Source organism: Rutidosis leptorrhynchoides, chromosome 4 (assembly GCF_046630445.1).
Source record: "Rutidosis leptorrhynchoides isolate AG116_Rl617_1_P2 chromosome 4, CSIRO_AGI_Rlap_v1, whole genome shotgun sequence".
In the NCBI taxonomy this organism is placed as follows: Eukaryota; Viridiplantae; Streptophyta; class Magnoliopsida; order Asterales; family Asteraceae; genus Rutidosis; species Rutidosis leptorrhynchoides.
In genome coordinates this window covers 491,459,176-491,487,076 of record NC_092336.1, presented here as the reverse complement: position 1 = coordinate 491,487,076, position 27,901 = coordinate 491,459,176, and the positions used below count along the sequence as shown (strand labels likewise).

Below are 27,901 nucleotides of genomic sequence, written 5' to 3'. Positions count from 1 at the left end.
TATTCTATATGCATCTTGTTAATGTCGGTTACCAGGTGTTCACCATATGAATGATTTTTATCTCTATGCAGTTTGCGAAATGCCTGATATGAGATGTATATTTATGGAAAAAAATGAAAATCTTGTGGTCTATTAAAATGATGAAAATGAATGTTTATGATAAACTAATGAACTCACCAATCTTTTGGTTGACACTTGAAAGCATGTTTATTCTCAGGTTTGAAAGAAATCTTCTTCTGTGCATTTGCTCATATTAGAGATATTACTTGGAGTCATTCATGACATATTTCAAAAGACGTTGCATTCGAGTCGTTGAGTTCATCAAGATTATTATTAAGTCAATTATAGTTGGATATATTATGAAATGGTATGCATGCCGTCAACTGTCGATGTAATGAAAGTTTGTCTTTTAAAAACGAATGCAGTGTTTGTAAAATGTATCATATAGAGGTCAAGTACCTCGCGATGTAACCAAATGTAATGTATTCGTCCAGATAGATTAGGATGGGTCGTCTCACAGAAAAGCAGTTTTCTCAGCTTGTTAAGTATTTACCCGAGCTTGGCGATAAAGTGATGGATTCGACGTCGGTGATCGAGAAATTCAAGGCATACGCACAAGCTACTAAACTCTCTACCCGCTGCGAATGGCATGACCTACTCTGCCAACTTGGCGACCTTTCGTAGCCACTTCCTGCGGACATCACCAACGAAATATGCCCAACTAGAGAGGCACATGAAGCGCTAAACAAGGCGAAGAAAGAGATTGAAAAGGTCACCATTTCGGCTCTGGAGGAGATTAGCCAGCGGGAAAATGTAACTTTCGAGGACATTAAGGCGCTCGAGCTTTAAAATGGTTTTTTAATTTGTAAATTTGTAACTGCAATCTTATATTGCATTTTTTGTATATCTGCGTGCTTCACATAGCGCATTATTAATGAAAATATTTATATTTCGCAGTTGCAAATTAGTTTATTTATATAGCGTTTTATTCAACATACTCATAATCTAGACTTGTCCTTTGCAATTTTCAACTTTTATTATTGTGCACATAATAAGTATGTACTTTCGTGAAATAAAATCTGTACTTGTATAGACTTATACATTATGAATCTTCTAAGTCCGCGTAAACGATCCTTAGGTAATTTATTAGCATTGCGAAGCATCTAAGTATGGCAAGATCAAATACTTAGGAAATTTCATCCTTTCGCAACTTTTATCATTTAACACAAGTGGGCAGTTTCATCACTTGGTTTTTAAGTTAAAATTTCATGAATTATCCGCATTATTATTGCATAATTAGGCTGTATCATTACTTAGCGAAATAATGTCATGCATTTTTAGAATTTCTGCGAACACTTAGTTGCATTTTACATAAGAATTCATTTAGTGTTTTAAGACTTAAGCGCTTTCATTCTGCAAAATTGTCACTGCGCGTGGCCACATGCAGTGTTTTCTGCTTTATATAGAAACAATCGCTAAAACACAAATTTATTCTTTCTTATTTATAATTTTCAAGTAGTAACAGCTCAAAAAACAACATACTGATCATGATTAAACATGATAAACACTCAGTTAATGTGTTTCCATTACAAACATTCATGCTATTTAGCGAGCACCTCATGCCCTTCAACACCAACACTTTCTCGCGCCGTAATCATCACACAAAGTGGCTCAATTACCGCCAAAGTCAGCGTACCAATGCATTGTAAGTAGAAAACTTCACCATTCCATGCAATGTGGATGGTATTGCACCAAACATACGCGAAGCAGTGCGCCCAAGAATCATGTTAAACCTAGACTGATTTCGCATTACATAAAGGTTTAACAAGGCTTGGCATTTTAGCAATTCAACGCGATCATCTACTAATTCAACTTGCAATTCCAACTGAAGAATAGGCCAAGTTGATTCTCCAGAAAAACCAGCTAGCGAAACCGCAGTAGGTTTTAGCAAAGCTTTGATATGTGCAGGCAACTTGTTAAAACATTGCTCATACATTACATCCACACTGTTACCAGTATCAACATGTACTTTCAAAATTATAATGCCAGTATTCGCAATGCTGCATGAAAACACCACAGGTTTATCATGATCCGCGCTCAAATTTATTGGAGGGAAAGTAATAGAGGGGCATTGCCAATTCGCGAATTTCTCATATACTTGGAACACTGACATTTTGCCTTGAACCTCCACTACATGAATAACCTGAATTTCGATCAAATTCTCTTTCTTGCTCACCATTTTAACTCCCAGATTCTTCACTGCGGAAGCTTTTCGATTAGCAGCATTTGGCACTTGCGGAGCATTAGACTCTGCGGGCAAGATAATCACATTTGCAGTACTTGCAGCACCTTGAGCTATCAAGTGGTCCAATTTACCTTGCTCAAATGCCTCCGCAATCAGTTCTGTCAAATCTCTACAGCGATTAGTATCATGACCATAGTCATCATGGAAAATGCAGAACTTGGATTTGTCACGCCTGCTGTTCTCCGCTAAAGGTTGAGGATCAGGAAAAGTTCTCACCACCCTTTCTTGCAAAAGAATTTCTTTAGGCGTTTTCGTTAACATTTGGATGATGTTGAAGGACTCATTGTTCCATTTTCGCGAAGAATAGCGATCACGACGGTTATATCCATGATTATCACTTTGACCTTGATGTCTGTCATTACGCGGGTAACTACTGCCGCCAATTCGCCTTGAGTATCTCGAACCGCGAAAGTTTTCATTATTCTCATCACGGAAAGAATCATTATCATCCCGCCAACTTTTATCTTTACCCCATCCACATGCAGGGGTTATAGTGCTATCTTCTTCACCTCTGATATAATCATACGTTTCTTGCTGCACTTTAGCAAAAGTTGGCGGAACATCTCTTCTCAAACATCGCACAAGCGTTGGATGTCGCTGCGGTTTAATAGCGTGCAAAAACCCAGAGATTTTTTGATCTTCATTCAAATTTGGTATCTTTTGGCATTCATAGATGTATCGCGTAAGTAACGTATTCAAAGTTTCTTTGTTACCCTGCTTAATGTCATGACATTCAATATGCGTCTTCTTCTGCGGTAAAAGGTTCTGAAACTGCAATAAAAATTTATCGCGAAGATCGATAAAGCCAATAATACAGCGGGCTTGCAAACTATGGAACCACTCCCTTGCTGATCCATGCAAAACTATGGGAAATACCCGGCATGCTACCAGTTCATCCCAATTATAGGTGCTTACAACTCCTTCAAAACGTTGAAGAAAATCCAAAGGGTCAGTTAAACCCGAGTAAACTCCCAACGTTGCCGGCACAATGGGCGGTGTAACGATCGGATAATCAGAGATATGCTGGACAAACTTGTCTGCAACATTAGTAATCTCAGTCGCCTTTTTTGTGCGGGTATCAGTATTTTTCGCACAAAATTTAGCTATCATATCTTGCAAAAAAATTCGATTGCTCAAACTTGGGTTGCATTGATTTAGGCGCGATGCTTTTAAAAGCATCCGCTAAGAAATTTTGAGCATTTTCTCTGCGCATAGCATCAGATGTTTCACCCTCATTCCCATGACGAGGAAAGGGTGTTGGTGGCTGCCTGCACTTAACATGCGGAATTTTTACAAATTCCTCCACACTATCTGAACCATCAGAATATTCGCTTTCTTCTCTTGGCGCTTTTGCAATCTTAGAATTATAAACAGAGTTTAAAACAACACGGTCTTCTGCATCATCACTATCACTATCATGATGCTCAACAACCAGGCGATCAACTTGTGATCCTGAATCATTCAACGGCCATAAGTAAGTACGCGGTATGCGAGATTGTAACAACCCGACTTCGTTAATCCAAAAGGCGCCCTAAAAAAAATATTATGGACCTGCCCATCTGGACGGCGTCCAGATTTCTGGACGGCCTCCAGCACTTAAGACCGGGACGGCGTCCAGTATATCTGGACGGCGTCCAGATTGCCTGGCAGCTGCTGTCCCCGGGTCCAACTCACGTGAGCGGAAATCCCGCTTCCCGACACTTTTAAACGAAAACCTATTTACAACATATCACAATATAATAAAATAAGAGGTTTCCATCATCAAAACAAGTTTTACAACATCGGGCCCACATCAACCCGTCTTACGCATTTCGATCAAAATACAAGTTTCGACCAATACAAGTTTAATTTCCAAACGACACTAGAGCATGGTGTTTGGGGTTAAACAGCCCAAATCTTGGCCAAACTTCCAAAAGCTAACCCAAGAGCATCCCCTATCAAAATAAGCGGGAGACCACTAATCCAACTGAATACCTTTGCCTTTGTCCACGTCGGAGCCTAAAAAGGTAGACAACGAGAGGGTAAGCTAAAGCTTAGTGAATGCAATAATTATACATATACATATATAACTTACTTTCTTGCAAACACTTACACCAAATCCGCATACATACTTGCTACATAATTAGCATACCTTTAAAATGTATATCACTAAAACCACGAAAACATTGCTAGTGTAACAATAGAATATAACACAACAATACAATATGCTACAACACAAATATATAACATTGATGTTCACAACATCCATAGTACTCAAAATCTTAAGGCTAGCCCAACGAATGGTATCGTCAACATCGAACTTAAAACCCATTCGCCTATATTAATGTGGTATCGTCAACACCGAACTTTAAACCCACATATGAGGTATCGTCAACAATGAACTTTAAACCCTCATCCAACGTCACTACCATAGTCGTATGGCATCGTCAACATCGAACTTAAATTCCATACATTCATATTAATGTGGTATCGTCAACAACGAACTTTAAACCCACATATGAGGTATCGTCAACAACGAACTTTAAACCCTCATCAACACCACAATATACTCTAGGGTACGGTATCATCAACAACAAACTTTAAACCCTTACCCCACAAGTAAATAAATCATATACATACATATATATAATTATTCCACTCACCTCAAAGTCTTTTGTGAAAGATAATCGAGCTTGCAACTTCAATGTAACGTACCTATTACATTTAGCACAATAATCAATCACGACTCAAGTTGGTCAACCAACTCACTCACCATTCTAGTGCCATTTTGACCCAAGGTGTAATTTCGACCCATTTGCACCCTTAACCCCAATATTTGGGTCAACACCAACAAAACCCTAGCACTAGTCAAATATGGTCTTAAACACTTTAAAATCACAAGTTTAGTGTGTTCTCATACGCATTTAACAACCTAGGTCGCCCAAGACCCATTTGACCCATTTCGAGGTCAACACGCCCATTTGGGTTACCTACAACCCAAAAGACACCCGCTAACATTAACTACACGTATGCTAGTGATTTACTAAGCCTTCAAGACCCATTTACACACTTCAACATTTCAAAACCCTAGGTTAGTCATCTTTTGCGTCTTCATGACCCAAACTTACCTAAAACCCCCAAATCACTATCAAATGGGTTTTATGTGCAACACTAACCCAAACCCTAACCCTTACACTAATTAAAGTAAAGAAATCAAGGTTAAGACTTACCAACACAATCAAAACGTAGCTAGTAAGGAGATGAACAACTTTAGAACTCGCACCAGGACCCGATTCGACCTTCTTCTCCCTTGATTTGAGCTCTCTTACTCTAGAATCTTACTCTCTCTCTAAATTTTAATGGAAGGAGATAAAGTAGTTGAAAGTGGAGTGAATGAGGCTCCACCAACTGATCTTGGGCCTTTAAGTCGTTCCCCAAGTGAAACTACCAAAATACCCACTTTAAAATATCTAAAAACACAAAGCTGGCTGATCAGGCCATCTGGACGGCGTCCAGATTTCTGGACGGCGTCCAGCCCTTCGAAACGGGACGGCGTCCCATCATTTTGGACGGCGTCCAACCTTGCTGAGAAATCAGGATCTTACAACTCTCCCCCACTTGAACCGGATTGCGTCCTCGCAATCCAAGCCGCATGACAAGCAGGAAGATACACAAGAACAAACTCTTCGGGCTCCCAAGTAAACTCGGAACCTATACTACGTCGCCATTGAACTTTAAAAGTTCTCACCTCTTTATTTCTCAATCTTTTCACTTTTTCGTCAAGTATGGCAACCGACTCCTCAATATACTCTAGCTTGTTGTTTAGTTCAATTTCGTCTAATGACACCCACGAAGAATCATCCGCAAGACACTTACGGAGATGGGAAACATGAAATGTATTATGGATCCCCGCAAGTTCTTCTGGTAATTCCAAACGATATGCGACTTCACCAACACGAGCTAAGACCTTGAATGGCCCAATAAACCGAGGAGCTAACTTTCCCCGTTTTCTAAACCAAATAATGCCCTTCCATGGCGAAACCTTAAGCATCACCATGTCGCCCTCTTGGAATTCGATCATTCGCCTACGTTTATCGGCATACTACTTTTGTCTATCTTGCGCCTTTTTCAAATAATCCCGAATCACATCAATCTTGCTATTCGTCTCTAAAACCAAATCGGTACTCCCGATTTCCTTTTGTCCCACTTCACCTCAACAAATTGGAGTTCGACATTTCGCCCATAAAGCATCTCATACGGTGGCATCCCGATACTAGTATGATAACTATTATTGTACGAGAATTCCACCAAAGGGAAGTGCTCGTCCCAACTACCACCGAAATCAATAATACACGCCCGTAACATATCCTCTAATGTTTGATTCGTACGCTCGGTTTGACCGTCCGTTTGAGGATGATACTTCGTGCTCAATTTTAATTGTGTACCCATATCGTTATGAATCTTTTCCCAAAACTGAGATGTAAAACGGGTATCTCGATCCGAAATAATAGATATAGGAACCCCATGTCGAGCGACTACTTCCTTGATAAACAATTTAGCCAAGGTCTTCGACGATATCGCTTCCCAAATGGGAAGAAACAAAGCACTTTTCGTCAATCGGTCAACTATCACCCAAATCGAATCAAATTGGGTTCTCGCCGTTTTAGGTAACTTTTTGATGAAATCCATGGTAATGTGCTCCCATTTCCACTTCGGGATTTCTAGCGGTTGTAACTTACCATACGGCTTTTGGTGTTCGGCTTTAACTTACAAACACGTGACGCATTGCTCAACATACTTTACAACATCACGTTTCATGCCCGGCCACCAATACTCTTTCCTTAAATCAAGATACATTTTCGTCGCGCCCGGATGAATGGAATACTTTGACTTATGTGCTTCATCAAGTAGCACTTGTCGATAATCACCCATCTTAGGCACCCACACTCTTCCTTGAAAAGACAACAAACCAAGCGAGCCCATAGCAATGAACTTCGATTGCCCCACTATTCGTTCCACATGCTTGTTGTGAACGTAAGCCTCTATTTGAATCACACCAAGTCTTTCAAGAAAATCGTTAGTAATAATCATACGTAACAATCCCAACCGTAACGCCGGGTGATGACTCTTTCGATTTAACACATCCGCGACCACATTCGCCTTGCCCGGATGATAAAGTATTTCACAATCAAAATCTTTTACCACATCCATCCACCTACGTTGACGATAATTCAAATCTCTTTGGTTAAAGAGATGTTTCAAACTCTATGATCCGAATAAATCGTACTCTTGACACCATACAAGTAATGGCGCTAAATTTTCAATGCATGCACAACCACCGCCACCTCAAGATCATGAGTCGGATATCTCGTCTCGTGTTCCTTTAATTGTCGAGAGGCGTAAGCGATGACTTTACCTCTTTGCATTAGAACACACCCGAGCCCATTTAGCGAAGCATCACAATATACCTTCATGTCTTCCGCACCTTCCGGCAACACTAACACCGGAGCTTGACACAATTTCTCTTTTAGCAATTGAAAAGCAATTTCTTGCTCGTTCTCCCAAATAAATCTCGCGTTCTTCCTCGTCAATTTCGTCAACGAAGAAGCGATCTTAGAAAAGTCTTGGATAAACCGACGATAATAACCGGCCAATCCGAGAAAACTTCGGATTTCCGTAGGCGTAGTCGGTTGTCTCCAACTCTTCACCGTCTCTATCTTCCCCGGATCTGCTTGAATACCGTCCTTGTTCACAATGTGGCCAAGGAATTGAACTTCCCTTAGCCAAAACTCACATTTGGAGAATTTAGCATACAATTTCTCCTTCCGCAATGTCTTTAACACACCCCGCAAATGATGTTCATGTTCCTTCATACTCTTCGAATAGACAAGTATGTCGTCAATGAACACAATTACCGACTTATCCAACATAGGTTGGCACACTCGGTTCATAAGATCCATGAATGCTGCCGGTGCATTCGTAAGACCAAAAGACATTACCACAAATTCAAAATGCCTATAACACGTTCAAAAAGCCGTTTTCTCGATATCTTCCTCACGGACCCGCATTTGGTGATAGCCGGACCGTAGGTCAATTTTGGAGAAATACGTTGCACCTTGGAGTTGGTCAAAAAAATCGTCAATCCGAGGCAATGGGTAACGATTCTTGATCGTCACTTTATTCAACTCCCGATAATCGATGCACATCCGCATACTACCATCCTTCTTCTTCACAAACAAAACCGGAGCGCCCCATGGCGAAGCACTCGGTCGAATGAAACCCTTCTCAAGCAACTCTTGGGTTTGATTTAACAACTCTTGCATTTCCGTTGGCGCTAAACGATAAGGAGTTTTAGCAATGGGAGTAGCTCCCGGAACCAACTCAATGCGAAATTCAACTTGTCTTTCCGCTGGGACATCCGGTAACTCGTCCGGAAAAATGTCTTCGAATTCACTAATCACCGGAATTTCACGAATAGGTGGTGGCTCATCACGAGTATCAACAACATGGGCAAGAAAAGCCATGCTACCACTAACAAGAAAACGACGTGCCCGTGTAAAAGAACATATCGACACAAGTCTTCTTCGTTTATCGCCATGAATAATTAACTCTCCCCCACTTGGGGTCTTCACACGAATAAATTTTTCATGGCATGCAATATCGGCTCTATGATGATCGAGCCAATCCATACCAACAACGATATCGAAATCACCCAAAGTCATCGGGATAAGATCAACCTTAAAGTTTTCGGCACCAAAAACGACATCACAATTTTTACACACATCAACCACTAGCACCGTCTTGCCGTCCGCTATTTCGACATCTACCGGACAACTTAACTTAGCTAACGGTCTATTAAGTCTAGGCACAAATTTTGGAGACACAAACGATAAATTTGCACCGCTATCAAATAGAATCCTTACTGGATTAGAGTTAACCATAAAAGTACCTGAGACCACCTCGTTGGATTGCTTGGCTTCATCATTCATCATCAAATATTTGCGACCCCTAGTCGTACCCACCGCTTTCTCTAGACGCTTAGCATTATCGTTTCGTAAATCGGGACACTCCGACTTTCGGTGTCCTTCTTTGTTGCAATTAAAACAAGTGAGCTTGTTTGTTGAAGTTGGCTTCGGACAATCTCGAACCATATGTCCACGTACCCCACAATTGTAGCAAGTAGGGACAAAGTTCCCAAAACCACCCTTCTTCACACTATTCGCACTTTCGGAACCCTTCTTGTTTTTCTTGTTAGAAACGTTAGAATGACTAGAACCTTCAAAATTTCTCTTAGAAAAAGAGAAATCACTTTTCCTTGGAACCTCCGGCTCAAAACCCCGAGCCAATTCAGATAACTCTTCAAATGACTTAGCCATACCCCGACTAATCTTACCCTTGAACTCATCATTCAAAGTACGGTAAAAATCCTTCATTAGCTTATGATCATCACCAACATATTCCGGGCAAAAGCGAGTCTTTGCCAAGCAGGTAGACTTGAGAGTAACCAAGTCCATTGAACCTTGTTGCAAATTGTGCAACTCGTCCCGGATTCTATCAAGATCGGAAGAAGTTCGGTATTCTTGGAAAAATTCCTTCTTAAACTCCTCCCATGTCAAGCTCATGCATTACTCTTCACCATATAATTTGATTTTTATCGTCTCACCACAACTTGCCCTCTTCTCGCAACATGCTAGACCCATACCTCGTGTTCTTCTCGGGAGGACACTCCGCGGTACGGAACGCCCCCTCGATATCGGAAATCTAACAAGTACTTTTCAATGGATCCCTCACCCCATTAAACATCGGAGGTTGAGTATCCTTGAAATTTTTGTAGTGAAAGTCCCGCCTTCCACCCCCACCATTACCTTCACCTCCTTCACCTCGAGGATAAACGTTTCTAGCTTCTAAAGCCTCCTCTATTGCGGCTTTTATTCGTTCATTGATCATTTCGATCACTTGTCCATCAACCGACTCTTGGAAGACCTTTCGAACATCGTCAAGAAAGTCCTTTTTTAGCCTTTTAAAGATGGCCTCAACCTTGGCCGTGAGTTCAACGTCCTCACTCGTACTTCCGTCATTTGTGTCGTGTCCATTTCTCATCTTCATTCTATAAAACAAAGTAAATTAAACAACGAGACGAAAGGACTTAACACATATGTATATACATATACGCCACACTACCCCATCTTGCTCAACAATCATCGTACATTGCTTGTTTGACACGATTTGAACTCATAACAATGGTAGCTAATCATTGTTACGCGAGCACGTCGCATTAACTTGCTAGTACAATGCCTGTCTTGCTTGATGATTGCTAACACAACACAAAACAATTAGCGCAAGGTTAGTTCACATAAACCTAAGCACTAACAATTTTCGATTCGACTCAAAGTCCTACAAGTCCCGCATAAAGCATACACACAATAAAGTCTAAGTCTAGGCACCTATCTCAAGTCGCCTAAATCCCTTAGAACATGCTCTTATACCACTTGTAACAACCCGACTTCGTTAATCCAAAAGACGCCCTAAAAAAAAATCTGGACCTGCCCATCTGGACGGGGTCCAGATTTCTGGACGGCGTCCAGCACTTAAGACCGGGATGGCGTCCAGCATATCTGGACGGTGTCCAGATTGCATGGCAGCTGCTGTCCCAGGGTCCAATTCACGTGAGCGAAAATCTCACTTCCCGACACTTTTAAACGAAAACCTTTTTACAACATATCACAATATAATAAAATAAGAGGTTTCCATCATCAAAACAAGTTTTACAACAGCGGGCCCACATCGACCCGTCTTACGCGTTTCGATCAAAATACAAGTTTCGACCAATACAAGTTTAATTTCCAAACGACACTAGAGCATGGTGTTTGGGGTTAAACTACCCAAATCTTGGCCGAACTTCCAAAAGCTAACCCAAGAGCATCCCCTATCAAAATAAGGGGGAGACCACTAATCCAACCGAATACCTTTGCCTTTGTCCACGCTGGAGCCTAAAAAGGTAAACAACGAGAGGGTAAGCTAAAGCTTAGTGAATACAATAATTATACATATACATATATAACTTACTTACTTGCAAACACTTACACCAAATCCGCATACATACTAGCTACATAATTAGCATACCTTTAAAATGTATATCGCTAAAACCACGAAAACAACGCTAGTGTAACAATAGCATATAACACAACAATACAATATGCTACAACACGAATATATAACATTGATGTTCACAACATCCATAGTACTCAAGATCTTAAGGCTAGCCCAACGAATGGTATCGTCAACATCGAACTTAAAACCCATTCGCCTATATTAATGTGGTATCGTCAACACCGAACATTAAACCCACATATGAGGTATCGTCAACAACGAACTTTAAACCCTCATCCAACGTCACTACCATAGTCGTATGGCATCGTCAACATCGAACTTAAATTCCATACATTCATATTAATGTGGTATCGTCAACAACGAACTTTAAACCCACATATGAGGTATCGTCAACAACGAACTTTAAACCCTCATAAACACCACAATATACTCTAGGGTACGGTATCGTCAACAACGAACTTTAAACCCTTACCCCACAAGTAAATAAATCATATACATACATATATAATTATTCCACTCACCTCAAAGTCTTTTGTGAAAGATAACCGAGCTTGCAACTTCAATGTAACGTACCTATTACATTTAGCACAATAATCAATCACGACTCAAGTTGGTCAACCAACTCACTCACCATTCTAGTGCCATTTTGACCCAAGGTGTAATTTCGACCCATTTGCACCCTTAACCCCAATATTTGGGTCAACACCAACAAAACCCTAGCACTAGTCAAATATGGTCTTAAACACTTTAAAATCACAAGTTTAGTGTCGCCCAAGACCCATTTGACCCATTTCGAGGTCAACACGCCCATTTGGGTCACCCACAACCCAAATGACACCCGCTAACATTAACTACAAGTGTGCTAGTGATTTACTAAGCCTTCAAGACCCATTTACACACTTTAACATTTCAAAACCCTAGGTTAGTCATCTTTTGCGTCTTCATGACCCAAACTTACCTAAAACCCCCAAATCACTATCAAATGGGTTTTATGTGCAACACTAACCCAAACCCTAACCCTTACACTAATTAAAGTAAAGAAATCAAGGTTAAGACTTACCAACACAATCAAAACGTAGCTAGTAAGGAGATGAACAACTTTAGAACTCGCACCAGGACCCGATTCGACCTTCTTCTCCCTTGATTTGAGCTCTCTTACTCTAGAATCTTACTCTCTCTCTAGATTTTAATGGAAGGAGATAAGGTAGTTGAAAGTGGAGTGAATGAGGCTCCACCAACTGATCTTGGGCCTTTAAGTCGCTCCCCAAGTGAAATTACCAAAATACCCACTTTAAAATATCTAAAAACACAAAGCTGGCTGATCAGGCCAGCCCTTCGAAACGGGACGGCGTCCCATCATTTTGGACGGCGTCCAACCTTGCTGAGAAATCAGGATCTTACAGAGATTCGCGACCATATTTTTTAGCTTGTTCAATAGCAGTGCCAAGGACTTTGTCTGCTTTCAAGCTTGTTTCTCCAGTCAAAATTCTTAATCGCTTGCCCTCAGCGATAGTTTCATCGCGGTTCTGTTGCAAATTTCTGCGCGCAGCCATTTTATCAGGAGCAACCTTTAATTGCGGATCAGTATTAGCGGTATTGACATTAGACGCTTTAAAGAGCGATTCTTGAACTGAATTGTTTGCGGTAGCATTAACATTTGCTTGCAAATTAATCGATAAGGTATTTTGCGAATCACTAGCCAGCATATCAGCATTCACAAAGCTGTTTGCTTGCTTCGCATTAGCTGCCATGTCCGACGATCAAATCAACTGGTACGCCTTTAACAATTTCCTGCAAATCATCATAACAATACACGATTAAAGTTAAACAAGCCAATTGATTGTTTGATAGCACAAAACAAAAAATTTTGAGTTTAATTTTGAACGTGTCCCACGGATGGCGCCAATTGATCAATCCTAGATTAAAAGATACTTAATTAAGGATCGAGTGCAATGATATTAAGATGGAGAATGGGATGTTTGATGATTATTTTGGGCCCTGATGAGCGTCTTTCACTTTATCAATCAAGTGATCAACCACCCTAATGTGCGTAGAGGTGTATACGAAATAGTTATATTTTTACTACGAAATACGACGAAATATGATACAAGTTTACACAAGTTATTTATTTATTTACAGATGGGATATACCTTAACCTTGCTACAATACTATAGGCGGTGTACCTAATCGTAGAGTAGTATAGTTTTTAGTAACTCCGGTTCGTTCCACAGGGAGACGACTTATTTTACACTATATTTTTAAACAATTATATTTGTACAAAATATATTATATATATTAATAATATATAAAAGGGGGTTTACCGTTTAATGACCGGTTTGTCGATTTTAAAAACTTTAGTTGCAAGTTAAAATTTAATGTAAAATATTAAATAAATAAAAGACTTAATTTAAAGCGTAAAGTAAATAACGATAATGAAATTGCGATAAATAAAAGTGCGATAATTAAAAAGTACGATAATTAAAAGTGCAATTAAATACAATGACAATAAATAAAAGTGCGATAATTAGAAATGCAATTAAATATGAAAATAAAGAAATTATGCTTATTTAAACTTCCGTAATCATGATGTTTGATGTGTTGATTTTAGTTTATTCCCATGGGTTAATTGTCCTTTGTCCTGGATTATTTAATATGTCCGTCTGGTTTTTGTCCATAACTGTCCGTCGGTCATAAATTTAAAGTGCGAGTATCCTCGTCAAATTATCCTTATATCCGAAGTCAAATATTCCAACTAATTGGGGACTTAAACTGTAACAAGGTCTTAATACTATGTTTAATAATTACACCAGGATATCGACTGCGTGTAACCCAAGGTTTTAATACTTTGTTATCAATTATGCCAAGTGTCCTTGTACATAATTTCACCCCTGTTTTAATAATTCCATAGACTATTAATCCATTCCCGTGTCCGGTTAAATGAACGATTATTCGTACATATAAATATCCCGCCCATCGTGTCCGATCGAGTGTATATGGTTATTTATAGGTACGTCCAATTGTAAATCTTTATATTAAAATTAACAAACTATCATTTAGTTAAACAAATATAAAGCCCATTAATAGCCCATAGTCTAATTTCCACAAGTGTCGTTCTTTTGTCCAAACCCCAATTATGGTACAAAGCCCAATTACCCATTTTTAGTAATTATTTTTAGTCCAACATCATGATTACTTCGTCTTAAATAAGCATAATAATAACTTAAGTACGAGACATTAATTTAAAAAGAAGAACATAGCTTACATTGATTATTTATCGCGTAGTGTTATACGAACAGAGCTTCGACTTTAAAACCCGTAAAATAACCTTTGCATAACCCAAAACTAATCTAATATAAAACTACACTATATATATATATATATATATATATATATATATATATATATATATATATATATATATATATATATATATATATATATATATATATATAATTACAGAGGAGTATTATTATTACGTGTAAAACTCGTCGCCCAAACTTGCAATTTATGAGAATGTGGCCTGACTTTTCTGCTCATGCGATCGCATGAGATTATAACTACCAGGCCATGCGATCGCATGGCCACCTGGATCCAGCCAAGTTGCCTTGTTTTCTAGCTTGCCGACGTTTTTATTTAATAATATAATATATAATAAATAAATAATTTATATAATTATTTAAATATTATATTATATTCTTGTGCATAGTAGACTCATAATTTTTGGTCCGTTGCGTCGGGCGTTGATAGTTGGCTCAGGTCCCGGTTCCGGATTTTCGAACGTCCTTTCGTATAATTTAATATCTTGTACTTTGCGTTCCGCAACTTGTACTTTTGTCATTTTTAGACGTTTCTCATCAATAAATTGAACCACTTGGATTGTATCTTGTACATTTGAACTTTTTGGACATTTGCGTCTTCAAATCGTCGTTTTCGCCTTTTGTCTTCGCACTTATTTAATATAAACGATTACAACTTAAAATAGGACAATTACAACTAAATAATTTACATATTGGGAGGATAATGCTACTAAATATATGTTCATTTGGAACACTATTAAATATCCCCACACTTGAGCGTTGCTTGTCCTCAAGCAATACAGAACTTAAAATTAAATTACACGAATCACTTCTTTATTCTTCACACTTTATACATTAGTGATTTTGATACGGCGGTATAAACAATGATAGTAACGGTGTGGTTTACAGTCCCACATGACTATGAAAATTTAGATCCTTTAAGGAAATTGGATCTTTATGAAAACATTTGATCTTTTGAAAATTCATTCTAGATTTTATCCTAGATAAGTTTTCCGGAATAACCCTTCACCGGTGTTTGCAATACATAACTTGAAACATTTTTGTGGGTTTGGTGGGTTTCAGATTTGAAAATTTTAGCTCAAAACTTGCGGTTTTGGGTCACCCACTTGCTAACCTTGTATTGGGAAAGCAACACGTCCAGTATACTTGCTCCGAATATTACCTTTCGGTAAACTACCGTCCGGTTGTAAAGGAAAGTGTTGAACAAGCAATTGTTAAGGCAATGTCCCATGACTTGCTTTTAATTATGGTCTATAACGTGTCGGATGCAATTACTATCCTTGGTAGGAGCAATAGTAAAGCTCACCCTATAGTTTTTCGGTCTGGCACAAGGTCCTGTCTTTGACCATGCTATGCAACCACCGTTCTTACGGTTGACACCCGATTTGGTTCAGGTGACCTAATGAATTCTAGGTGAATTCCTAGGATTTTACGTTCAATGGTAATAAACGCATTAAAAATGGGTTTTCAGAAAATAAATCGGTTTTAATTTGATCAAAATATTTTCTCGTTCAAGCTCGAGTTTAGATATCATCGAATTCCATGAGTTTGTAATTCTCAATCTTTAAGGTCAATCTCTAGGATTGAGTAATATCAGTCTTAAAAGCTGATTTTTAATCTTTAAGGAGATTATCCTTTCTGGGGATCTAATTCATTAGTCTTATCAAGCTAATTTGCACGGCGCCCTCCCCATTTTACGAGACAGATCCTCTCATGGTTAGGATAAGTCTGACCACTTGGCGACCCTGTTTGATGCTGAGGTCCGTGGATTTCCTGCTAATTTTAGAGATGACTTTTCTAGATTTTTCGTCAACCTACAGCTGGTCTGGACGACAACTTCTTGACCTAAATCAAGAAGCGCGCATCTTTTTCGGAAGACTTTACTTCCTTTTAATGATGGAATTGATTCATCGTGTAGATCCATCTTTTCTTTTATTTTTATTATAATATTGCGGGTAAAACAGTCAATTTAGTCCAAAACAAAAGCACCTGCAATAAACTTTACAAAAACATGTGATAGAAAGTTTTTAATTGAATAACTTGGTACATTCTCCCCACACTTGGCTTTTTTCATGCGTCTTTTTATATCTTAATAAATAAATTCAAGCGTTTTAGTTGTTTCTCAATTTATGTCCTTTCCGAGGTAACGATAATTTCGGTATTAACACCTAGTTTTCATCGTTCATAAATATGTATAAACATGATTTTGAATTCATTTAGTTGAAATTTTTTTTTAAAATTTTCACAAAATTTAGAAAATAAACCAAGTATAAACCCGAGAGAATTTATAACTCTTACCCACACTTGAGATCATGCAATGCCCTCATTTGCATGAAATCAGACTCTAATTATAAATTCATGAGGGTGATTAGTGTAGAAAAGTGATTGAAAATACCCAGTTTGTAATTAAAAAGCTCGTCGAATGATAGATGGCGCGCCTCATTGTTCATCCCTTCTTGTTTTATCACACATGTTTTTTTTCTTCAAAAACGGCTGATTTTCTGAGCTGTTTGTTAATATTTGAAAATGCGTCTTTTACCCTTACTTATTATGCATGTTTATTAACGAGTTATACACTAACCCGAACCCCTAATTTAACGTTAAGTGGGGTTAGACTTCCCCACACTTAGTTGACGATATGTGAAGTCGGTAGAATAAGTTCCACGAATTAGAATAGTGAGCCAGTTATTTACATCTCGGGTGGTGTATAATATATCAATGGGTTTAAAGTTTAGAACCACCCAATCGTCACTACTTAATTCTTTTTTAAGTGTAGCTTTTAGTAAATGGATATGTCTCTTTTCTGGTTCTTGGTCAAATGGATCGATATACACTGACATACATATTTCTATAGGGTGGATAATTCCTAACATTTCCTTCCGTTTATTCTCGGGATCAAAGTTTTCACCTCTATTACCCAATTGGGTGAAATTCGAGGTGTCAATATCTATTACAGCTTGTAGTTCATCTTTGGTAGATGACTCGTCTATTGAGAATATTGGGTTGGAAGGTTGTGGAATGGTGAATTTCGGGATCAAAGAAAATTCTTCTTCATTAATCGGTCCCACCATTTTGGTCTCGGGGGTAAAATATTCAATGTTATCGTTTTTCCAAGAGTACCAATTTGTCACCCTTACTTCTTCTTCTGCATCCATTGATGGATCGTTGATTTCGTCGGTAGAGGCTAATGTGTCGATATGTTGTGAAATTGGTAAAACTGAATAAAAAGTATCATCGGGATAATTGGTGATTTCGGAGCTCTCGAATTCATCAAAATTCGATGATATGAGATTTTCTTGTACATGACTCCTCAGATCAACAGGTGCGTAATCTGATAGAGTTTCAGCTTGCCGATTTACAAACTCTCTCATTTGTTCATTTTGAGCATCAAGTTCTTCGAGTTTGATTTTCATATAATCTAAAGAATTTTCAGGCACATAATTTTCCTCGCCTTCTGGTTGTTGAGTTTGGATATATTCTTGGGAATAATCCCAATTTGAATTGTATTCTTCATAATCGTTCCATTCAGGTTCCGTGGGTGCGTAATTTTCCATAGGAACGTAATAATAACATTCCCATGTTGAGTGATAATCTCCACAGATTTCACAACCAGTTATTGTTTCGTCATTCGTGATCCAAGATTGACCGAATGAATTGTCATCAACATCCGTTTGAGAGTATTGATTAAATTGATTTCGGATGTCATAAAGAGTTTCCAAAATATTCTCGAGATTTTCCATAATGCGCCTATTACCAAATTTTAGCTACAATGTGATGCATTTACTTAATTATCCTATTAGTTATAAAAATAAAAATTATATAAGTTATCAAATTAATAAACTTTTCTGCTTTTGCCCACGTTTCGAATAGCCAATAGATGCAGCAGGGAGCCAGAACCCTTTAAATCGGAAGCTCACAACTCAGCCACTAACAAATCCAACTATTACTACGAAGCAGAAAATTTGGATGTCTATCAATTTAACCGCTTAAAATAATTTTTCGTTTTTGAAATTTTAGAGAAGAAATAGAAAATTCTATGTCCTAAAAACTAGATCGTCGAGAAATAAGAAAGAAAAAGAGTGCGTCGAAAAAGGTCGAAAAATAAAAATGTCGAAAAATAATAGGCGTCGAAAAATAAAAATAAGAAAGTAGCGCGTCGAAACTTAAAAAGTAACTAAAAACTAAGAATTAAAAGTTGCGTCTAAAAATATTAAAGCTTAAAAGAAAAACTATATCCCAAATGGCAATAACTTAAAAAGGTACTAAAATATAAAAACGGCGTCGCAAAATTCTAAAGCACCTAAATCTTAGTCTAAAGAAAAAGCACTTAAGGGATTTTAAGGCAAAGCCTAAAAATCTAGAAATAAAAATAACTACGGCAAAAACTATATCTTAAAACTAAATACGAGCGAAAAATACAAAAATTACGCTAAAACAAATAAAAAGGTACAAAATATAAAAATAATCTTAAAGTTGTAAAAAGTACAATTTTTATAAAAATACTATTTTTATATTATTTATTTTATAAAAGTATTAATTTTATAATTTATTATAACTAAATAAACTAAATATATAAATTAATTAATATCTAAAATTAATTAATATAATAACTAACCCTAATTAGGGTTTAATATTAATAATAATTAATAATAATCCGTAATTAATGCTGTCGTCAGGTTCAGTAGGGCGTGTCAGGTCAGGCCATGCGATCGTATGGTTTTACAACACCCGGCTCATGCGATCGCATGGGCCTGGGTTCCAGTATTTTTTTTTTTTTTTTTTAAAGAATTTTATATTGTTTTTCTAAAAAAATAATATACAAATATATTTATACAAATATATTTATACAAATATATTTTAAAAATATAGCGTGTCGCCGGTTCCCCGGCAGCGGCGCCAAAAACTTGATGTGCGTAGAGGTGTATACGAAATAGTTATATTTTTACTACGAAATACGACGAAATATGATACAAGTTTACACAAGTTATTCATTTATTTACAGATGGGATATATCTAAACCTTGCTACAACACTATAGGCAGTGTACCTAATCGTAGAGTAGTATAGTTTTTAGTAAGTCCGGTTCGTTCCACAGGGAGACGACTTATTTTACACTATATTTTTAAACAATTATATTTGTACAAAATATATTATATATATTAATAATATATAAAGGAGGTTTATCGTTTAATGACCGGTTTGTCGATTTTAAAAACTTTAGTTGCAAGTTAAAATTTAATGTAAAATATTAAATAAATAAAAGACTTAATTTAAAGCGTAAAGTAAATAACGATAATGAAATTGCGATAAATAAAAGTGCGATAATTAAAAAGTACGATAATTAAAAGTGCAATTAAATACAATGACAATAAATAAAAGTGCGATAATTAGAAATGCAATTAAATATGAAAATAAAGAAATTATGCTTATTTAAACTTCCGTAATCATGATGTTTGACGTGTTGATTTTAGTTTATTCCCATGGGTTAATTGTCCTTTGTCCTGCATTATTTAATATGTCCGTCTGGTTTTTGTCCATAATAGTCCATCGGTCATAAATTTAAAGTGCGAGTATCCTCGTCAAATTATCCTTATATCCGAAGTCAAATATTCCAACTAATTGAGGACTTAAACTGTAACAAGGTCTTAATACTATGTTTAATAATTACACCAGGATATCGACTGCGTGTAACCCAAGATTTTAATACTTTGTTATCAATTATGCCAAGTGTCCTTGTACATAATTTCACCCCTGTTTTAATAATTCCATAGACTATTAATCCATTCCCGTGTCCGGTTAAATGAACGATTATTCGTACATATAAATATCCCGCCCATCGTGTCCGATCGAGTGTATATGGTTATTTATAGGTACGTCCAATTGTAAATCTTTATATTAAAATTAACAAACCATCATTTAGTTAAACAAATATAAAGCCCATTAATAGCCCATAGTCTAATTTCCACAAGTGTCGTTCTTTTGTCCAAACCCCAATTATGGTACAAAGCCCAATTACCCATTTTTAGTAATTATTTTTAGTCCAACATCATGATTACTTCGTCTTAAATAAGCATAATAATAACTTAAGTACGAGACATTAATTTAAAAAGAAGAACATAGCTTATATTGATTATTTATCGCGTAGTGTTATACGAACAGAGCTTCGACTTTAAAACCCGTAAAATAACCTTTGCATAACCCAAAACTAATCTAATATAAAACTACACTATATATATATATATATATATATATATATATATATATATATATATATATATATATATATATATATATATATAATTACAGAGGAGTATTATTATTACGTGTAAAACTCGTCGCCCAAACTTGCAATTTATAGGAATGTGGCCTGACTTTTCGGCTCATGCGATCGCATGAGATTATAAATACCAGGCCATGCGATCGCATGGCCACCTGGATCCAGCCAAGTTGCCTTGTTTTCTAGCTTGCCGACGTTTTTATTTAATAATATAATATATAATAAATAAATAATTTATATAATTATTTAAATATTATATTATATTCTTGTGCATAGTAGACTCATAATTTTTGGTCCGTTGCGTCGGGCGTTGATAGTTGGCTCAGGTCCCGGTTCCGGATTTTCGAACGTCCTTTCGTATAATTTAATATCTTGTACTTTGCGTTCCGCAACTTGTACTTTTGTCATTTTTAGACGTTTCTCATCAATAAATTGAACCACTTGGATTGTATCTTGTACATTTGAACTTTTTGGACATTTGCGTCTTCAAATCGTCGTTTTCGCCTTTTGTCTTCGCACTTATTTAATATAAACGATTACAACTTAAAATAGGACAATTACAACTAAATAATTTACATATTGGGAGGATATTGCTACTAAATATATGTTCATTTGGAACACTATCACACCCCGACCCGGTCTTGATTGTTAATTAGCATGATTCACCTTAAGTCAATGTAGAAATTCCTTGGGCAAAGTCACAAGTGAAAATTATAAAGGTTTTGGCAAATGATAGAGAATCAACAACCTATAAATGAGAGGCCAAACTCTCTATTTATAGTTTCCAAAATATTCGCGGTCTGCGGATTGCCTAACCATCCGCGCTGACTTAGCAAAAATAACCCGTAGTCTTTTATTAGCACGTCATAATTCGCAGACTTAACTTTCAGCGGATATGTTAAGCCTTTTAAATATACTTCAAGCAACTTCTATTTTTAGCTTTTAGCAAATAAAATATATATATACAATAGTATATAATGATTTAATAACTCAAATTATGATGTTCTTTCTTCCAGTGAATTATTCAATGAACACAGAATCTCCAAAGAGGTTTGGATACTTTTACAATTTATGAAGACGATTTGAGATATCAGAATATACCTAATTTTTGATTCAGTGCCCTAATTCCGATATTCATACACGCTATGTTTAATACTTTCATTGTTGACGACGTTTTTGCATATACATTAATTAGGGAAATCAAAGTAAGTATTTTTGTTTTTGTTTTGTTTTATTTGGTTTTTGAATTAATTTATCATATGTGCTATTTTCTTAAATTTTTAATCGGTGAACCTACTTTGAATCTAAAAGTTATGAAATTTTATATTTTATAACTTTATAGGGTTTACAAAAAATCGGAAGAGGTAGCTTCAATTGAACCTAATTAACTTAAATATCTATGTGTATTCGTACGATTCACACGGTGTGAATTATTTTAAGTGCAAGTGTGATTTGAATTTGTTTGCTTGAATTGTTATAGGACTCCAATGAATGAAAAATTTGCACAATTTCTTATCCTGATGAGGAGTGGCATGGATACATTAATAATTATGAAATTGTATTGCACAAGGTACTTCAATTACAATTATTTTTGTTGATGATTATGATACATTAATAATAATGATATAGGATGTTCTTTCGTTTGATTTTTTTTATTTTATTTTTTTTTTTTTTTTTTTTTTTTTTTTGTTTTGTTAACGACTTATACTAGACCGTGAGCTTCACCTTATGTTTTTAAATTCCGGTCAAATATATCACAGGTTCTCTTTGTCCAGAAGATGGATACAGAACATGAGGTGGCTAATAGGATGTCTCATTTTGGTGGGGATGAGGGTAAACATCTGTCATCGGATGTGGTTTCGCAGTTGATAGAAATGCTTGAAACACACACAATGAGTTAGTAAAATTGCTTAGAACCGCTGAGATAAACAGTCAGGGTATTTAATATTTTTGGTTCGCGCCAATATGAGTTACCAACATCACAGTCAGTTGGTGCCATAGTGTTTTTGATAGTGGACCGAAAAGTATTGGTGATTATGATCTTATAATCGAGTACAAATGTGGATCTCCTCAAAGGGTTGACAAACTACATTCACATTATATGTCACTTCAATGCCTACTGGCTTTTGTTTTTGGTGAACGCGGTTTTCATACATCAATAATGCCAAGAGATATGTGTGTAAGAAATAGCAAGAAAAGAAAAAGAAAAAAAACACTTACTGTGAATATGTAATATAGACATATAGTTATCAATTTCATAATATAATGGGTGTTTATGATTTGTTGCTTAGAACTAGCAGGTTGTTTTAGCAGTATGTGGTTACATCATATTGTAGTATAGAACTTTATAGGATAGATATATAAGAAATAAGCAATTAATCATATTTAGCTGTATTAGAAGTGATCATGGGTCAGTTATTGAGTCTAGATTGATACTTTCGGCTTCTTTTACAGGTGACCCAAGATATGTATAGTCACTACTTGGATGCGTTAGCTATATGTCGAATTCCTGGAAAACCACAATTTTTTGTTATGTTTACTTGCAATTCTAAATGGCCGGAGATAAAGACGTCCCTTTCAGATTATCCGCACTTAACACCTTGTGATCGTCCTGATATTGTTGTTCGAATATTTCAAAAAAAAAAAAAAAAAAAAAAAAAAAAAAAAAAAAAAAAAAAACGTAAACAGTTTCTTACAGTTCTGAAGGAGGATCAACCTCTTGGTTATGTGAAATCAGGTACTTTTTTTAGTATATATTCTATTTTTTTTCTATTGTATCTACATGTTTTTAGGCTTAACGGTTGTTTTTCATAAGTATGCTGTTATGAATTTCTAATGTTATTTAGGTACTTTGAAGTTTTTGGGTACCTTATTTCTTGGCATAATATTTAGTACTCAAGTTTCAGTACATTCGTTACCTTAACTTTTTTAGTAATAACTAATGTAGTCAAGGTTTTACTAATAATATATGTGCTACACATATATTCTTTACGCTTTAATGTATCTGCTGTCTTAAGCGTTTAGTAGATTTGTTTTCTTAAGACCTTAGTGATAACACTTTTTTTTTATTGTAATCTAAATGCTCCATGTGTTTTTTAGTAACATATATAAATGATACGGTTTAAGTAGAATGATTAAAGACTAGAACTGTTACTACTTAGTATATATATTTATGTATTGATTGCTGTAATGCATAATCTTCAGCGCTGTTTGTTTTTAATCACTTTGGTTTACAATACTCTTGCACGTTGATGTTTGCTGGTTTGACAAAATATATTTTACACTTGATGCTGCTGATATTATCCTTAGATACTTATTATTATTATTACTTATTACTTATATCCTAAATAGAGTACTAAGACTACTGTTCATAACCACTTATACTTCTTCACCCTGGTTATTTTTCTGCCATCCTCTTCTCACCTCAATTCTTCTACGACCTAACACCACCTAATTTAGTACCTACCTTAATATTGATCCACCAATCTCTGGCGACTTCCTCCGTCAATACTTACCCGTCACCGCCGCCGCCACACAGCTACGATGATTTTCTCCGCCAATATTGAATCGACGTCGCCACTTCCACTATCACGGTTGCTGCTACGTCATCGGAAGGTGTAAACCCTAGCGGTGGTGCAACTACTATGCCTACTGAATCTAATCCGTACGTGTCACCTGCTCCCGTTCCGGATTCTACTACTATGAGTAAGTGGGATGTTGTAATTAATTAGGGTTTCTAGGGGTTATGAGGTTAATTATGGACTTATGTGTTCGGCTTTGGTTGATTTGATGTTGTTTTGTTAAAAATTATTGATTCACTATTTATTCTTCATCTAATATATGATTATTGAATTATTTTGCACAATATGCATAAAAAATAGTTTAACTTAATAATTTGTGTTTTTTACAGTTAGGAAATTTTATTCACTATCTGGCAACATTTGCGTATGGATTCATGGTAGGGTTTAGGGCAGTGTGGCAATTAGCACTTAGCACTGGTGACACTCCATGTACTGCCTTTAATTGCTATAGTTGGAGCTATTTATATGACCACATAACTATATTGTCTTCTAAAAGCCAATAAACTCTTTCAGATGCTGGAGATGTAACTGAGCAGGTGTGTTCATTTTAATTCCTTATAATCCTATAATCATTTCAAGAAATTGGTAACTTTCATCAGTTTATGAACAAAAACGTTCTTTCCTTTGAGTTTGTAAGTGGGGAATTCTTTAATATAAACTACACATAGTTACAGGATATATCTTACACTGTTTTACTAAAAATATTCAGCCTTTACAATATATCTCAAATTAAGTGTCTGAATTTGAGCTCATTAATAATAATGAAAAGTACAAATAAAAAAAAAAAAAACAATCATCCTCTACTTAAAATTGTAGAAAAAATTAGTAACCAATTATCTAAGAATTATCCGAGAACATAAAAAGGTGATGTCTGATTTTGATGTTATAAGTACATATATATTCTTATTAATACACTATAAAGACAACTTTGAATCATACTCAAATTGATCTTGGAAAATGAAATATGATGATTTGACAGTCAGTCATTATGGGTGAAGTATTTAGACTATTCTCAGATAGAATTTTAAAAACATTACAAAGAAAATCAGCAAAGCTTATGAGATTCTGATCCTTTACGCGTTAGAGCTCCGGGTGTCATGCCATTTTTCCACCGTTAACATTGGGGACATCATGTTACTCGACACCCTTCCAGTGTCCTTGCTCGGTGTCCTTGACCCAGTGTTAATTTTCCAACAGTGAGAAGCTTGTATCCTTTTTTTTTTATTCAATCCATTTTCTTATTGGTCCACATCATATTTTCTCTCACCAAGACATTGGAAAATGAACACTGAACGACACCCCCATTTCTCTCTCATCAGTCAATTTCAAAGACACTGGAAATGGACACCGAACGGACACCTTGTGCTCTTAGTATTCAGATTTTCTCCATTTACACGTTTCTTTTACCGGGCTTTGTTAAACTTCGTGTACTTTGAATTCATCAGGTACACGTATTCAGCCAAGAGAGTTGCTAGATGTTTAACTGAGGAGGGTTCCAAAACTGCTAGATTATGGCTGATGGGTTCTCTGGAGGCAAGGAATGGTTACAAAGATGGTAAGAAACAAATCCATATAATTTGTCATTGTCTTGCATTATATCCACATCCCGAGTTGAAATTTTATAGATACGGCCGTTGATACAGAGATAGTGTGTCTATACATGTATATTTTTCATTATTTAATAAAACACTCATCCCACCTGTTGAAGAATTTGACCAGTTGATAGATGTGTAAGTTTTTGTCTGGTGATATGTATCTACTAATTTGTATAAAAGTTATATTTATTCAGGGGTGAAGTGTTTTAAGCAAAAAGGAAAAACTGTAAGTTATCCTCAACACTCGCACTCAATTTGATAACTATAAATTGTTGGAACATGCAGAAATATGGAAACTAAAGACCTGACCTACAACAGACAACTGTGTCGAATAAACGACTCAAATTTTATATAGAGTTTCAGAAGTAGTGCAGGATACAATAAGAATAGGTTGAATGGCCATTCAGCCTTCTATTATCACAGCTGAAAGAACTGCCCATTGTAGCATCGTCCAGCGTCGTTCTCAAATCAGGTAATAAAGAATACATATATAAATGTAAAACACATACACACTTGCAATCAAGTTGAAATTTTATAAACATAAAGCCTTTATGATAGGAATCGACCCATCAAAAACGCCATCGCAGTTAAAACAAGCCACAGCCTACAGGTCCAGCAACATCACGCCTTGACCTACTTCTCCCATCAACCAACAGAGCACTGTTTCCACACTCCGGTAAACAATATATAATCTGCACATGCCAAATAGCACCTTTATTAGATTATGCCAATATTTGAGTCTCAATCATTAGACAGCACACACACTACAACGAAGAAAAAAGAAGACCAGCAGCTAACACCACGGTCAGTAGTGATGAGTTGAACCGTTTATTTGTTTACATCTATATTTTTCTGCACATACATACATACCAAATAGCACCTTTATTAAATTATGCTAATATTTAAGTATCAATCATCAGACACCGCACACCCTGCAACGAAGAAAAAAGAGGACCTTAATAGCGATCAGTTGAACCGTTGATTTGTTTACGTCTATATTTTTCTGCACATACCAAATAGGACCTTTTTTAAATTATGCTAATATTTAAGTATCAATCACCAGACAACTGCACACCCTGCAACGAAAAAAAGAGGACTAGCAGCTAACATCAAGGTTAGTAGCGATCAGTTGAACGTTGATTTGTTTACATCTATATTTTTATCACAAGACCTGGCCCCATAGGTACTATATCATACATAAATGCAGTTGTTATTCATGCTTCTTTTTTTATTTAAGTTTTATGTTGTTAAATACAGTTCATTACTTAATATAATCAGCATGTTAAAAACTGGAGCTCTTAAGCTCGACGCTCAACGTAATGGTGCCATATAATCGAACCAAAAGTTTAGGTTATAGAACTAGAAAGGTTCAGTAGTGTGTGTGAATGAACCGATGACCAAACATGTATGTTCTTTGTTGCTTTTGTTTTTAGAAAGTAACTGTTCATGTTTGTCGCAGGTCACTCAATGAATGATGATGTATAATTGGATATCGAACACATACGCGGATCAACCAAAAGACCACTTCTGTTAGATAAAATACACCTTGCACACACCATTTATCTTCATCATTTAGATCCTAGATAACTAACACTGTTTGACAAAGAAGAAACAGAATAATCGCTAACACAAAGGTAATATACACCACAACTGCTACTTACATATATGTCACTCATAACATTTGCCCCAAAACGATACATGTACTTTTGCTAACGTGGTATGGACATATGTCTCTTT

At 36.3% G+C, this 27,901-nt stretch overlaps 1 long non-coding RNA gene across 1 annotated transcript; it reads left to right on the top strand.

Annotated features, from left to right (window-relative positions):
* Positions 1-24,973: 24,973 nt before the first annotated feature.
* On the top strand, positions 24,974-27,120 carry LOC139844666 (uncharacterized). The gene is made up of 5 exons (XR_011758057.1): positions 24,974-25,105; positions 26,015-26,124; positions 26,450-26,636; positions 26,723-26,968; positions 27,085-27,120. It is a non-coding gene; the product is annotated as an uncharacterized lncRNA (long non-coding RNA).
* The last annotated feature ends 781 nt before the right edge of the window (positions 27,121-27,901 follow it).